We start from the raw sequence: 16,063 nt of genomic DNA, 5'->3' as shown, positions 1-16,063 counted from the left end.
ATTTGTTCTTTGAAGAATTCTCCAATGCATTTTTCTTTTGCTTATTGAAACTTACTCCTTGTCTGACAGTCCTTGATGAATAATCTATTTGCCATTCTTTATTTTTCTCTGCAGTCTAGAGGTAGAAGCTTTACAAACCAGCGAGACACGGCAGCCCATCATCATCAATAAATTACTAGGTTAAGGGTTTAGATTAATATAGATTTACTCACAGTCGACAATGGTTCCCCACCCAACTGAATCACAAGTATGAACACCTTTAAAGAAATATTCCCAACACATTGATATCAAGCATTATTTTCAATAAATAAACGCGTCCCGTGAGAGAAAAAAGGAGTCAAATCAAGATTGTAAACCATGAATTTCCTGCAGCCTGTAACAAGGATTAGTTTTACTCTGTGACAAGGAGAAAGAAGCCTGTTATTATGGTTTCTTAATTGCCTCTTAGGTGGAGGCTGGAAGGATCTAATGCTGGGGTTGTGAGGAGGAAGCAGGTGTACACATGATGTGGTGTACCAGACGCCAGACAAGGCCGGATATTCAGCTGGCACTGACACCAAGGAGCCGTGCCCACTGGGAAATTAAAGGCACAGATCTCTTGGTGGAAGAGGCAGCCTTTATTCTGCACTGGAGAAAGGTTGCCTTCTTCCTCCCGACATTCAGTCTTCAACCATAAGTGTTGTTGTTCCAAGAATAGAAACAAAACCACAAAGGCCGTCGAGTTCTGCCAACTTGCTGCAGTCTGTAGTATCACAACAGTTCAAGATCTGTTCCAACCTCTCTAAGTCACGTTGCTTCAAGACAGAATATTGTCTACAGCTTCTCTCAACTTTTTACTTCTGAACATTCACACTCACGAGTTCAAGCAGGTACTATTTAATATTTTCCCTCTGATGGCTGACGTGTTGCAAACTAATCATCCCAGTACTAGCTCAGTGCATCATAGAAGCCTGAGGAGTGGAAAGAGCACACAGAAGAAAAAGAAGAAGGAATATATATTCAGCCCTTCATGTCTCTGTCACTATTCGAAGTTCACTAATTATCAAAGTATGTATACAGTACATTGTACAACTTTGAGATTAGCTTCTAACTGACAGCCACAAAACAAAGAAACCCAAAAGAACCTATTTTTAAAAAAGATTGTCAAACAACCAATGTACAGAGAAAAAAAGATCAAATCATGTAGCTAATAAGTGCAAGCAAATAGTGTTCTTTTACCTCCGCAACACAATTCCCCGAATATCTAAAAATGCACTCAGTAGCCACTTTATTTGGTACAAAAGGTTTATGGTCTTCTGCTGCTGTAGCCCATACATTTCAAGGCTCAATGAATTAAGAATTCAGTGAACTCACTCTACACACCACTGTTGTAATGTGTGATTATTTGAGTTAATATTGTCTTTTTGTCAGTTTGAACTGATCTGTCCATTCTGATCTGCCCTCTTCATTAATAAGGCATTTTTGCCCACAGAACTGACACTCACTGGATTTCTTTGGGTTTTCTTTGCACCATTCTCTGTAAACTCTAGAGACTGAAAATCCCAGGAGATTAGCAGTTTCTAAGATACTCAAACTATCTTGTTTGGCCCCATCAATCATTCCATGGTCAAAGTCACTTACATCACAATTTTTTCACCATTCTGATGTTTGGTCTAAACAACAACTGAACCTCTTGACCATGTCTATATGCTTTTATGCATTGATTTGCTGCCACATGATTGGCTGATTAGATATTTGTATTAATGAGCAGAAGTAACTAATAATGTGACCCCTGATTGTATATCAGGATACCTTAATTTGATCACACTTAGCAAATGAATCTCCTTAAACCTCTGGAGTAGATAATTCCAAAGATTCACTACTACTCTCTGGAAGAGGAAATATTCCCTCATCCCTGAATGACCAGCAGTTTATTTTGAATTAGTTATTCCATGTCCTAAACAGACCAACCAGGCAAAATATCAACTTCACATCTACTCTGTAAAGCATGATAACAATTGTCTGCATTTCAATGAATTCAACATCAAACTTGCCCAACCTGTTTAATTTCTCCTCTTATTACAAGCACACCCATCCCAGATTTATCAAATGAGGAGATATTAACTGGACTGGGCTAATTCTGTCATGAGTTTATTGCACTGAGAGACTGGAATGGTCCTGAGAAAATTTTACATTCTCAGTTTTTTCATCTCTATTGTATTTGCTCAGATGTTGAGGTATTCCAAATGGTGCCTAGAAATGAACCCCATCTTCCCTAAATGAAGTTTCCCTTCGACAATAATGGACAGAGACTTTTTCTACATCTCATCTATTTTGTGCATCTCTGTTCTCACCTCTTCTTCTCCAGGACAGAACAAGAACAGAGTTCTCTGCTCCTGTCCTTCCAATAGCAGCCTTTATAACCATTGGCTTATCCTGCGCCACTTCTACCAGCTCAAACCAGGTTGCACCATCAGATACCAATTCCCCTGCCCATTCAACATTCTAAAAGGATCACCCCCTACAATGTGCTTATGCCCCTGCCTACCACTCTGCACTATATGGAGCTTTCTTGTGTAATTACAGGAATCACAACTCCTGTCTTCTACCTCTTCCCTCCTACAATTTTTCCAAGTGAAGGAGTGATTCACCTGCGCTACTTCCAATCTGTTCTACTGCATTCAGTGTTCTCTCTACATTGGAGAAACCAGATGCAGGTTGGATGACTACTTTGTGGAGTATCTGGACTTACTCCACTGGAGTGACCCTGCTCATTCCACCTGTTCCATTCCCACTCTGGAAGTTCTGCCTATAGCTTCCTGCTATATCAGGTCTGCCCATTTTTGCTTGACACTCCTTCTTTTCCTTTTTATTTCGTTTCTACAATTTGGACTGGTGGACATGAACCATTGCAGTCCCAACCTTCCCCACTACCTAGGCTAACTTGTTTCTCTCTCTCACTGCTGATGAACGATCCAGACCTGAAATGCTAATGGTTCCTCTTTCCACAGACGATGGAAAATAATTACTGTCTTTCCGTCAATTTGAAAGAATGGTTTACCGAGACAGATAAAAGTTACTGTGGATGCCACCTGCTGAGATTTCCCAGTACTTTCCCTTCTTTAATCCCCTGAAACTTCTGATATACTACATTTGATCACATCATCTGATTGATAGATACACATTGTAAACTACTGGGGAACAAGCCTAATATCTGCAGTATCCCACCATTCGCAGACTCCAAACCCCAAAATGACCCATTTACTTCAGAGATCTGGTCCTGTTCTTTGACCATGCTCAGTCTACAGCAGTATATCACTTTTCGGTGATGTGTATTCTAATTTTGTTCAATAATCTCTGGTGTGGTAATTTACTGAATGCCTTCTGAAAGTCCTTATGCTCCACAGTAACTTTTATCTATCTTGGTAAACACAACTTCAAAAAACAGTAACAGATTTATCAAACATGATCTCCCTTTTCATAAATTGATGCTGACTCTGCCTAGTCCCACTATTCTGAGTGCACTGTTACCCCTTTCTTAATAGGAGATACCTTGTCAGAAAATCTGTACCTCTTTCTGCAACTAATCAGTTAGATCTAGATTTACACAAACACTTGCCATCCAACTCAGAAGGCCCGTGCTTGTTATAATCTCCAATATACTGACTGATAAATTTTGGTAATTATATATAAGAATTGGACAAATATTTAGATTGGAAGCTATTGCAGGTCAAGGATAAAGGGAAGTGCAGTAGTTTCTGCAGTTTTCTCAGAAAAAAAGCCAATGCATGCCTGCGTCTGTGACTCCAAGCTGGAATTCACCCCTCACAGAAACCTTTTCCCTTCCACCTGGCCTTGGCAGTGATACTTCCCTCTGTCTTACAATTCTGATTAGAAGCCTCTGAAGTTCACGATTCTTCCCATATTCCTTTTGAAAGTAAAAGACTTAACCAGGAACCAAGCAGAATCGGAATGCATCAACTTCTAAAATGCCATAACAACATAGCAGAAGAACTAAGCCTTTATGATTCATGGGCTGACTTCACTCATTGAACACATTTAAAGAAAACCATTCTTTCATACTGACTGAAAATCAGTAATTATTTTAAATCAAAATCCAGACGTTGGCATACGTCCAAAAGCATGATGCCAGGTGGTGTCTGATTGGCATTCAACTGGAACCTTGGCAGGAAGAAGTGGGTGCTAAGAGTCTTGTAGTCCGACGGAATACCCGGTGCTTAACATCTACTTAATGCCAGCTTTTGAAGGATATCAAATTAAAAGGATGTGCATGGTTCTTCAGAATGAATTGTGTTGGCTCTGGTAACCTGTTTTTTTAGGTAGATATTTTACTGATCCCAAACGGAATTACAGTGTCACATTAGCATTACAAGTGCACAGATATAAATATTAGAAGAACAGCAGAAATAATAAAAATAAGTTACCACCAACAGTCTAACAAGAGGGGTCATCACTTCCCCGACCATAGGTTGAGTCATTATAGACCCTAATGGTCAAGGGTCAGAATGACCTCATATAGTGCTCTTCAGAGTAACACTATTGTCTTAGCCTATTATTAAAAGTGCTTCTCTGTCCAGCCAGGGTAGCATGCAGAAGGTGAGAAACATTCTCCAGAACTGCCACGAATTTTCATAGGGTTCTTTGTTCTACCACAGCCTTCAGTGTGTCCAGTTTGACTCCTAGAAAGGCTGGCTCTGTTATAATCAGTTTATTGAGCCTGTTGGCATCACCCATATTGATGCCATTGCCCCAACACACCACCACATAGAAGATTGTGCTGGTGACAACAAACTGGTAGAATATGTAAAGAAGAAATCTGCATTCTCTAAAGCACCTCAGTATCCGCAGGATGTAGGAGTGACTTTGGCCCTTCTTGTATACAGCCTCTGTGTTAGCCTGCCATCCAGGTGCACCCCCCAGGTACTTGTAGGTCCTCATCACATCCACGTTCTCACTATTAATAGTAACGGGAAGCAGTGCAGGCTTAGCCTTCCTAAAGTCCATCACCATCTCCATTGTCTTACTGATGTTCAGCTGCAGATGATTCAGCTTTCACAGTCTGACGAAGTCCTCCACCAGGGCCCTGTATTTATCCTTCCGTTCTCCCGTTATACACCCAATTATTGCTGAGCCATCAGAGAATTTCTGCAGATGACTCAGTGTTGTATCTAAGTTCCAAGGTATACAGGGTAAACAGAAAGGGAACCAATACAGTCCCCTATGGGGCCCCAGTGCTGCTTATAACCATGTCTGACACACAGCTCTGAAGTCGGACATACAGTGGTCTGCCAGTCAGGTAGTCTATTATCCAGGATACAATGGAGGTGCCAATCTGCATTGAATGGAGCTTTTTCCCCAGCAATGAGGGCTGTATGGTATTGAGGCACTTGAGAGATCAAAAAACACGATCCTCACAGCGCTGCCCTGCTTATCCAAATGGGAGAAGGCTCTGTTCAGCAGGTAGATGACAGCATCATCAGCTCCAATGTGCCCCTGATAGGCAAACTGCAGGGGATCAAGGTCTGATCTAACCAAGGGTCGGAAGTGAGCCAGGACCAGCCTCTCTGGGGTCTTCATGATGTGTGAGGTCAGGGCCACTGGTCAGTAGTCATTCCAGACTTTCGGCTGGCCCCTTCTTGGTTACTGGGATCACACACGATGTTTTCCACACAGCTGGGACCCTTTCCAGGCTGAGACTCAGATTGAAAATGCGCTGGAAAACTCCACACAACTGCTCAGCACATTCTTTCAGGACCTTGGGGTTCGCATCATCCGGTCCCAATGCTTAAAGACTACAGCCCTAGATATCAGCACAGGTCACATTACTGGAGCATCATGTAACTGAAGATAAAGATCGGACTAGAAGTGTTCTCTCAAGGTAAGGGTCCAATGGAGGGTTAACCAACTCAGTAGTGAAAGCAAATGTTTTTTATTTTTCTGCCTCTTTCAGATTATTTGGTGTTGTTCAATTCTTCCTTGCACTGTAACAACCAAACTTTACAATAACATCAGTATTGGACCTTCATGTGAGATGGAAACAGAACTCGGAGCACCACCTGGAACAATGGAGGAAGAGTTTGTCCCAGGCATCATTCAATATTTGTACCTCAGCCAACGTCAGTGAAGCAAAATACAAGATGCTGGAGGAATTCAGCAGTTCATGCAGTGTCTGTGGAGACAAAGAGACAGTCGAAGTTTTGCGTCGGGATTCTTCATTTGGACTTCTTGCAGCATCTCATTTATTTTAACTCCAGATTTCAGCATTTGCAGTCTCTTGTGTCATGATCACTTAAAGCAGATAATCTGATCATAATGCCATTGTTGTTTGTGGAATCTGGTGTGTACTGATTGGCTGCCACATAAGGTCCCCTACCAGTGAGGCTGGGGTGGAGGGGTGATAAAACAAAAAAGCTGGCCATTGATTACAGGAAGAGGGTAGTACATGTTAGGGAGTATTCAGGGTTTAGGTGAATATGACCAGGGTTAATTCAGCAAGAACCAGTCTTTATGTTGATTGTAAAATGCAAGCAGTAAATTGAAGCTAAAAGCATGCCTTTGCAGTGTCTATGGAGCACAATCTGCCCACAGACTCAGAAATGTGGTTTGCAAAATAGTGACCATGAGACATTTGCATATGCATCAGCCAAACATTAAGACAATGGGGTTGTGTTAATAGGCATGCAATGGACCAGGCAACATGACTAAGTTATTTGCTCCATTGTGACTGAGTTCAAGCTGGCAGACCAGATAGATGTCACTTGGCGTATCAAGCATGGTCACAGGCACAGTTGTTGTCAATAGCTGATCTATTGTGTACTCTGGCATCTGGCTCTCTGTCTTCAGAAATTCTTAGAATATCTGTGTCAACAGGGCTGTTTGGACATTCAGATGTGCTTCCCCCTGTAGGTATGTAATTCAAGGAAGCATTGTCAACCCAGAGCACAGAAGTAAACAATGTCATTGTAACTACCAAAATTGTATTGAATCTCTTGAATGGTTCCCGCTTGATTTCACAATCTACCTCATTCTACCTTACTGTCTACCTGAATTGCATTTTTTATATAGTCGTTGAACTTTATTCTGAATTTTTTTAAGTTTTTTTTGTTTTGTATATTACATCTGTACCCTGTATGATTGGGAGATTTAACACTCACGTGTCAACTGGGCTTATATTTAACTGTGTTAACTATAACAATGTATTCCCAATAACTTTGTATCAGTATTATGATATGTTTATTATTACAAAACTAATAAAAAGATTGAAAAAGAAAGAAAAGAACTTTATTCTGCATTCTGTTACTGTTTTACCTTGTATTACCTCAATGTGTGGTGATGAAGTGATCTACATGGACGATGTGCATGCCAAGTTTTTCACTGTAACGGATTTCTTCTTTTATGTTACTGCTAAGGCTAATAAAATGGCTTCTTTGTTATGTTATAATAAAAATGGCTTCTCTGTGATGTTAACTGCTGAGAGAGTGGTTCTCTCTAGCAGCTTGTTTGGGTTATAAGTACTGATAATGAGAATTGTATTCATTTGCTAACCGATTAGGATAGATGTTATTCTTTCTTGTGTGTCTGTAAGCTATTGTTTTTGCAGGCTTTGGGCAGAAGGCAGATGGGGACAGAGAGAGGAGACGTGATGTTGTAAGCTGGGCAATGGAACGGACCCCGAGCGAGAGTCCGAGGCCCAGGGTCTTCAGTGAGGAGAGGAGACATGGAGATACTCGAGTAGAGCGTTTGGTAAATCAGTGAGGGTGGTCCCATTCGAGCGTCAGAGGAGTTCGGAGGACCTCGAATGGTGAAAAGAAGACTCCGTTAATTGAGCTCCAATGGTTGTGCACAAAGTAGTTGAACTTTGATAAGTTTGGCGCCTTTTACTTTCCTTTTATATTGTATCTCTATTAATTAAATAGATCCAGTAAGTTCTATAACGTGTAATCATTTAATCACGCATGATGTACTGTCTGTTATTTGGTGTGGTGGGGTACATCACACAGCATCCACACAAACTTGATTACCCAGTCTGGCGGGGCCGAAGGCTGCTCCCCCTAGATGAAAGCGAGCTGAGCGAGCCTGAGGCTTACCAGGGGGCTACATCACTGTATCTCATACATGTCACAAATGTAAACCAGTTTACAAATTTAACATTTAGTCTGAGAAAGGAAAGGTGGAATGAGATCTGGATGTCCTTGTACACCACCACTTATTCCTCATAGTTGGTTAGCTGCCAAACATTTGCAATCCACGCTACACATTAATGAGACCACGCAGTGCTTGAACCTTCCTGACTGTCTTTCCAAAGCTGGTAATCTCCTCCATGTGGTAGGGTCCAGAGTTATTTTTAGTTTCTCTTACTGTGGACTGTTTCCTAACTTTCATTGTGGAGAACACGATCTATGATGGACAGCCATCTGTTCTGAATCAAATCTATTATTATGTGTATTTTTCATGTGCACATGTAAGTGGAAATTCACTGACACCGTGAGCAGATCCAGATGGGCAGCTAAATTATGCTCCCACATGTGAAATTTATAGTTTACAAGCCTCAGGGCTAACGGGATACCTTCTTCTTAGGCACTGAGGATAACGTGTTTCCACTCTAGTTCTGTGAGTTCTGTGGTGGCCGATGAGTCCAATGTGAGACCTACAGGTTCTTCTACACTAGGTGATCAAGTATATGAGAAATTTAATTTGTAATGCTGGATAGTACCACCCAATGAATCCTTTTTGAAAATTTTGCAACTAGTTCATCTTCATGGTCTTTTAGAATCTGTTTCCATCATCCTTTCTGAAAATCCAAGCCCTACTGGAACTTAGCAGTGCCAAAGAGAAGTATCCTCACATCCAGAAATGGTTGTTTTGTCAATTCCCTGAAAATTGTGTCCACTGGTTAAAGGTTCCTCTGTGAATGGCAACTTGTTCCTAATCAGCTCCATTTGTGAATCTCCACCCTACCAACAACTCCCCAATTTATGATACTTTCCCATGCAACCACATCACAAATCTCACTTCTACCCTTGGGAAGGAGGTTCAGGAGCCTTAGGTCCCATACCAACAAGTTGAGGAACAGTTACTACTCTACAACCATCAAGCTCTTGAACCAGCGTGAGTAACTTTAGTCACCACAATTCTTCACTAAGTCCATAACCTACAGATTCACTTTCAAGGACTCTACAGCTCATGTTCTCAGTATTATTTATTTTGGTTATTTGCACAATGTGTCTTCATTTGCACATTGGTTGTTTGTCAGTCTTTGTTTATGTATATTTTTAAAATAAATTCTATTGTATTTCTTTATTTTCCTGTAAACGCCTGCAAGAAAATGTATCTCAAGGTTGTATATGGTAACATATACATACTTTGATAATTAATTTACTTTGGCATTAACTTAATGACATGAATGCTTGTTCTATCACCCTTTTCCTTCCCACCATCGAAGGACCAGTTTCCCAGGCAAACTAGAGATTTCCTTGCCATTCTTCCCTTCTGATGCGCTGTGTTCAATGTTCACAAGGTAGAAACCCATCACGGTTGGACTGCAGGAGTGACCCTCAGTTTCCTGTTGCTTACTCATTTATTCCCTCATCCTGTATGTTACAATGAGTGAGTCACAGTGCAAGCTTGAGGAATGGCACCTCATTTATTATCTGGGTATGTTGTAGCTTTCAGGACTCAAGAGAAATTCTCCAATTTTAGGAAACTCGCTCTTTCTAAGTGTAACAGAGTTGGCCATTTCTGACGGTCACCCATTTGCAATAGTTATCCATCTGACTCAAACGTCCTCCTTTGACTAGTTTGGCCTCATCTCCTGTGTGTGTCCAACAGCTCTTCTTTTAGAAAAACATAATGTGCCACTACAACTCATCTGATCTCACCCTGTCAAATGTGTTCTCTTTTTCCTGTCCGTCCCTCCCTCATCTTCTCTAGAATTGAAACTAACTTATTTTCTCATGAACTTAAACATTGATTATTTTTCTTTCCCCATATGCCACCTTGTCTGCACAGTGGTTCCAGCATTTCCTGTTTTGTTTCAGATTTCCAGCACCTGCAGTTTGTTTTTATATGAAGAACAGAGAAAGTTTTCTGTAAAAGTTCAAGTGTCCCTGAAGATGGCAGCAGAGGTAGATAAAGCAATGAAGGTGGCAATCAGGATGCTTTCCTTCATTAACCAGGGCACAAAATATAAGAGCAGGGAACTTAAACACAAGTTCACAAAACATTGATAATATCCAGTAGGAATACTGTTTGCCGTACTATAGGAAGGATCTAGTTGCAATGGGGATAACGCAGAAGAGATTTTCTAGGATGTAGCCTGCAATGGAGGGTTTCAGATATGGGTGGAGATGGGTTAGCCCAGACCTGCGTTCCTTGGAGCAGAGGAGATCCAGTGAGGACCAGATGGAGGTACACAAAATTATACAGAGCGAAGATAGGACATGATACTAGGAAACTTTCCCTCATCATGTCAAGATATCTATAATTAGAGAGCATAGATATAGAATATAGAAAGGTAAGAGATTCAAAAGAGATCTGAGGAAGAATATTTTTCACGCTGAATCAGAAATGCACTGCCTGAGAGTGTGGTGGATCTGGAGATTTACAATATTTAAGAAATACCTAAAGAAACACTTGAATCCCCAAGACACGGAAGGCCTAAAGTCCAAATGTGGATTTGGATAGATTAAAACTTTATGGTCAGCATGGACACACAGTAGGCCAAGAGGTTCAATTCTATGCTCAATGACTCTAAAGCCACTGAATGGAAAATCAGGAATTCTCTACAAAGGATTTACTGTTAAATTACCAGAAATAACAAACATATAAGCATCAATATTGACAGGGTTGATCACCAGTGGATGTTCTTCCTGTAACCACATGGGTTGCCCTTGGGTGTTCCAGTTTCTCCTGCAGTCCAAAGACAGAGGTAAATTGGACATTGTGAATTGTCCCATGATTAGGCTAGGATTAAATCAGGGGTTTGCAGGGCGGTGTGGCTTGAAGGGCTGGAAGGGCCCGTTCTGTGCTGTAACTGTGCTGTAAAATAAGTAAGTAAACTAGGACTTCAATGTCCCATAGCAACAGAATGAATTCTATAAAGAACGCTATTAAAATTATCAGAGAAAGAATTACTTGTTTAGCATGTTTAATTAATGTTATTCTAATGTAATGAAAACAGAGTTAACTTTGTTCATACTAATTAACAAAGACAAAGTTATAAATCTTCCAAGAAAATTTATATGGCCTGTGTGAAAAATCCTGGGATCCAACTATAAAACACTGAGTTGGGACTGTCATTTGGGGAATGCTCAAATTGCAGACTCTCCTGCTTGGCTTTGTTTGCTCAGGGATAAGGTTGCTAACTCTGTGTGCATGCAGTCATTTTTGTGGTTTTACTTGATAATCTTTCATCCTCCCATTCTATTGTGGGTCTCTCTACCACACCACACCTACTTGTGTTAATTGGAAAACAAATGGTCTTCATTACTTAAACTGGATGATTCCTGACTATTAAACAAACACCCTTGCCTCTTGGTCTGTTCCCATTACATTTTATGACAAATAAACAAATGTCTTCAAAGGAATATTTTTCCCCAGCTCCTCTAAATTTTCCTCAGGGTTGGTCTTGGTTAATCTTTAATTCCAGGAGAATCAGGTGGTGACGAGAGGGCGTACAGGAGTGAGATATGTCAACTAGTGGAGTGAGGTGGCATTAACAACCTGGAACACAACGTCAGTAAGACGGAAGAGCTGATTGTGGACTTCAGGAAGGGTAAGATGAAGGAACACATACCAATCCTCATAGAGGGATCAGAAGTGGAGAGAGTGAGCAGCTTCAAGCTCCTGGGTGTCAAGATCTCTGGGGATCTAACCTGGCCCTAACATATCAATGTAGTTATAAAGAAGGCAAGACGGCGGCTATACTTTATTAGGAGTTTGAAGAGATTTGGCATGTCAACAAATACACTCAAAAACTTCTGAAGTTGTACTGTGGAGAGCATTCTGACAGGCTGCACCACTGTCTGGTATGTAGGGGCTACTGTACAAGACCGAAAGAAGCTGCAGAAGGTTGTCAATCTAGTCAGCTCCATCTTGGGTACTAGCCTACAAAGTACCCAGGACATTTTTAGGGAGCGGTGTCTCAGAAAGGCAGTGTCCATTATTAAGGACCTCCAGCACCCGGGGCATGCCCTTTTCTCACTGTTACCATCAGGTAGGAGGTACAGAATCCCGAAGACACACACTCAGCGATTCAGGAACAGCTTCTTCCCCTCTGCTATCCAATTCCTAAATGGACATTGAATCTTTGGACACTACCTCACTTTTTTTTAATATACAGTATTTCTGTTTTTGCACATTTTTTAATCTATTCAATATATGTAATTGATTTACTTGTTTATTTATTTTTTTATTTTATTTTTTTTCTCTCTGCTAGATTGTTTACGCACTGAACTGCTGCTGCTAAGTTAACAGATTTCATGTCACATGCCAGTGATAATAAACCTGATTCTGATTCTGATTCTGACTCCAGAGCAGTTCTAGAGAGTAGGTAATGCGAGCAGATCATTGATAAGTAATTCCAGCACTGGCTTTGGTCTCATTACACACATGCCTATATTAATTAATCTGTGCAGAATGGTTTCTAGGTAAATCAAACAGTCCCAACTCCCATTTCCCTCTGTTAAATATCACTCACTATTCAATACAAGTCCTCACCCTTTCCCTTTCAACGTGGCCAACAGCCAGTCACAACTATTTCCAGACCACTTGGAAACATACATGTTAAATGTGAGAAAATTAGTCATGCTTAATGAGGACACATTCCAGACCTGGGCGCATATGGAAGTTCACTTCGCTCCAACAGTTTGGCTGCTGTATCATGGAATAGTTTCAAAAAGGAAGCAGTATAGTGCAGCACTAAACAATGGTAATAATTGGACCATCAGAATTGTTAAATTCCACAGATGTTGATGATTCTACACCAGTTGCTCAATCCAAGTTGCAGGGTGCTGGTATGCCTCTTAACCTTCACTTCAAATTCATGGAATCAGCCTTTAGTGAAAACCTCTCACTGCCTTCAGGTAAGTGCCTCTGTGACAAACTGTGGTGTCTGCCGTGAGGAACATTACTGTTCAAAGCTCAGTCCAAGGCTCGGGCCTGAATTCTATTTTCTGCCTCAAACTTCCATGAGCCCTGCGGACCTGTGCACCTGCATTGGATAATTGTTGTCTGATCAAGAGACATTAAGCTATTGTGCTTTCTGCTTAATCCTGTCAAGTTTATTTTGACTTGCATGGCCTTTCTGCGTACTGTGGTTATTTAAAGCAGACTCACAATTAGTGTTTATCGCAGGGTCCTTGTGTTTTGGGAATGATTCAGCTCATGGTGTCATTTGTTCAAACCACTGATGCTCTATTGGAATCCTTATGAAAAAGGTCTTGTTTCTGTCTCTATATGAAAGTCTGTCGTTCCTCCACATCTGAGTTCAGTCATCAGCTAGTGCACACCGTGACACTTTCATTCTGTTTCTTTCTACAGATCCTGCCTGACCTGCTGAGCATTTTCTGGTGTTCCTGTTTGTTTGGTGCTGCAATATTAAATGCTGTAATCTTGATCATCTTCAAGAACAGAGACAAATCCAAATGTGGTAACGACTGAGAAGTCACCCCGCAGTCTGCTATCGGGAAAGTCATTGCTAGGGACTCCTTCAGCCTTGTCCCAGTGGTGTACACTTGCTCTCCAAATCCCAGTGTGGATTCTGTCCATTTAAGGCAGAGAAGACATGATAAATGTGGGGAACAGCACCAACAACATCCTTTTTCATCTTCACCAATGCTTTGGAGTCCATTAATGGGGAAGGTCTGTGAAACATCTTCCTCAAGTTCTTCTGTGTTTAGAATTTGATCCTCGCCTTGTGTTTATTGATGGATGTAACTACCATGATGTGCGAGGGACAGTCTATGACATCTCGATGAGTTAAGAAGAGAGAGCAACCAGTAATGGAACTCTTCAGATGACATATAATTTAGAGAGCAGGAAGAAACAGAAACAGAAAATGTGTGGCAGACATCAGAGTGATTATCAAGCGGGAAATGACCTATTGTAGAATATGAGAAATGAAATGAGGAAATTGAAATAGCTAACACATTGTGATACTGTGGCGGCTCGCCACGCAGCAAGCAAACTGGCTCCAGCGGCAACCGAGAGGGCTGTGAGTACGGGGCAGAACTCGGCCCGGAAGCCGACGTCGCTTCCACCCCGCAAAGAGCTGGGGTTGCTGGGAGCGGGTTACTTAAGCGCGCACCAATTCAAACAATAAATGTTTTCAAACAGACCCTGCTCGACTCAGTGCATTGTTTTTGCTCGTCGCGTATCGGTGCCACTACATTGGTGACCCCAACGGTCCAACGGCATTTGGACCCACCATGAACGACTCGGCTCTGCAGAATGCAGTTTCCCTTAAACTGCCAACTTTCTGATCGCTATCCAATATCGCACATCCAGGACTTTACGGCCAACCTGCACGGGGCGCACATCTTTTTGAAGATTGACCTGGTCCGAGGGTATCATCAGATCCCAGACCACCCGGATGATGTAACCAAGAGGGCCCCCATTACCCCCTTTGGCCTGTTCCAGTTCCTCAGGATGCCGTTCGGGCTCAAAAACGCGGTGCACACTTTCCAGTGCTTGATGGACGCAGAGGGCGAGATCTGGACTTTCTGTTCATCTACCTGGTTTAACATACTTATCGCCAGCCGCTCCTGCCAGGAACATCTAGCACGTCTACGCCTGCTCTGCCGTGCCTAAGTGACTATGGCCTCGTTATCAACTCCGCCAAGTGCCAGTTGGCCTACCCGCCATCGACTTCTTGGGACACCGGATCGACCGTCATGGAGCTGTTCCTCTGTCAGCAAAAGTTGAGGCCATCCACCAACTCGCCAGGCCCAGCACTGTTAAAGGCCTGCAGGAATTTGTTGGGATGGTTGATTTTTACCACCGTTTCCTGCCCTCGGCGGCCCGAATCATGCGGCCCCTTTTCGGCTTGTCCAGCAAGGTCAAAGAGGTCACCTGGACAGAGGAGGCGAAGGCGGCTTTCAAACAAGCCAAGAACATGCTGGCAAACGCCACACTCCTGGTCCTCCCCGAGTCGACGTCCCCACTGCCCTCACTGTGGATGCCTCCGATGTGGTAGTTGGTGGCGTGCTCGAGCAGCTCATCGAAGGTCGGTGGAAGCCGCTTGCCTTCTTCAGCCAGCATCTACGACCCTGGAACTTAAGTACAGCACTTTCGACAGGGAGCTACTGACCCTGTACCTTGCCATCCGGCACCTCAGGTATTTCCTGAAAGGCAGGGAGTTCACGGTCTTCACAGACCACAAGCCCCTCACTTTCGCGTTTGCCAAAGTGTCAGACCTGTGATCAGGCGGCAAACAATGCCACCTGTCATACATCTCGGAGTTTACCATCTCGATCAAGCACATCTCTGGGAAGGACAATGGGCAGACACGCTGTCGCGAACCTCCATCCAATCAGTGCACTCTCTGTCTCCAGGGCTGGATTACGTGGCTGAGGTGCAACGGCTGGGTGGCGAGATGCCGGCGTACCGAACCACAGTCTCAGGACTCCGCCTCGAAGACATACCCATTGGGCCCGAAAGTAAGAAGCTCCTTTGCAACGTGTCCACCAGGCAACCTCAGCCCATTGTCCCGACCACTTGGAGGTGCCACGTTTTCAATGCCTTGCACGGTTTAGCCCACCCTTCCGTCTGGGCGACATTCCGTCTGATCGCAGATAGGTTTGAACTCCTCTGGGTGCTGCTTGGCATCTGCATGGCACCCAAGGAGGACCTGGCCGCATCATCAGCCGAACTTGTTTACAGTGCCCTGCTCACAGTTCCCAGTGAGCTTGTGCCAGCATCCCGTTGCCAGGAGGACACACCTGCTGGAGTCCTAACTAAACTCCAGGAGCGGCTTGGAACACTTGCTCCAGTCCCGACGTCCCACCACAGAACACCACCCTCTTTCATGCCCCGGGACCTACAACAGAGCGAGAATGTTTTCGTT

This window comes from Mobula birostris, chromosome 14 (genome assembly GCF_030028105.1).
Source record: "Mobula birostris isolate sMobBir1 chromosome 14, sMobBir1.hap1, whole genome shotgun sequence".
Lineage (NCBI taxonomy): Eukaryota > Metazoa > Chordata > Chondrichthyes > Myliobatiformes > Myliobatidae > Mobula > Mobula birostris.
Note: the sequence above shows the minus strand (reverse complement) of the source record.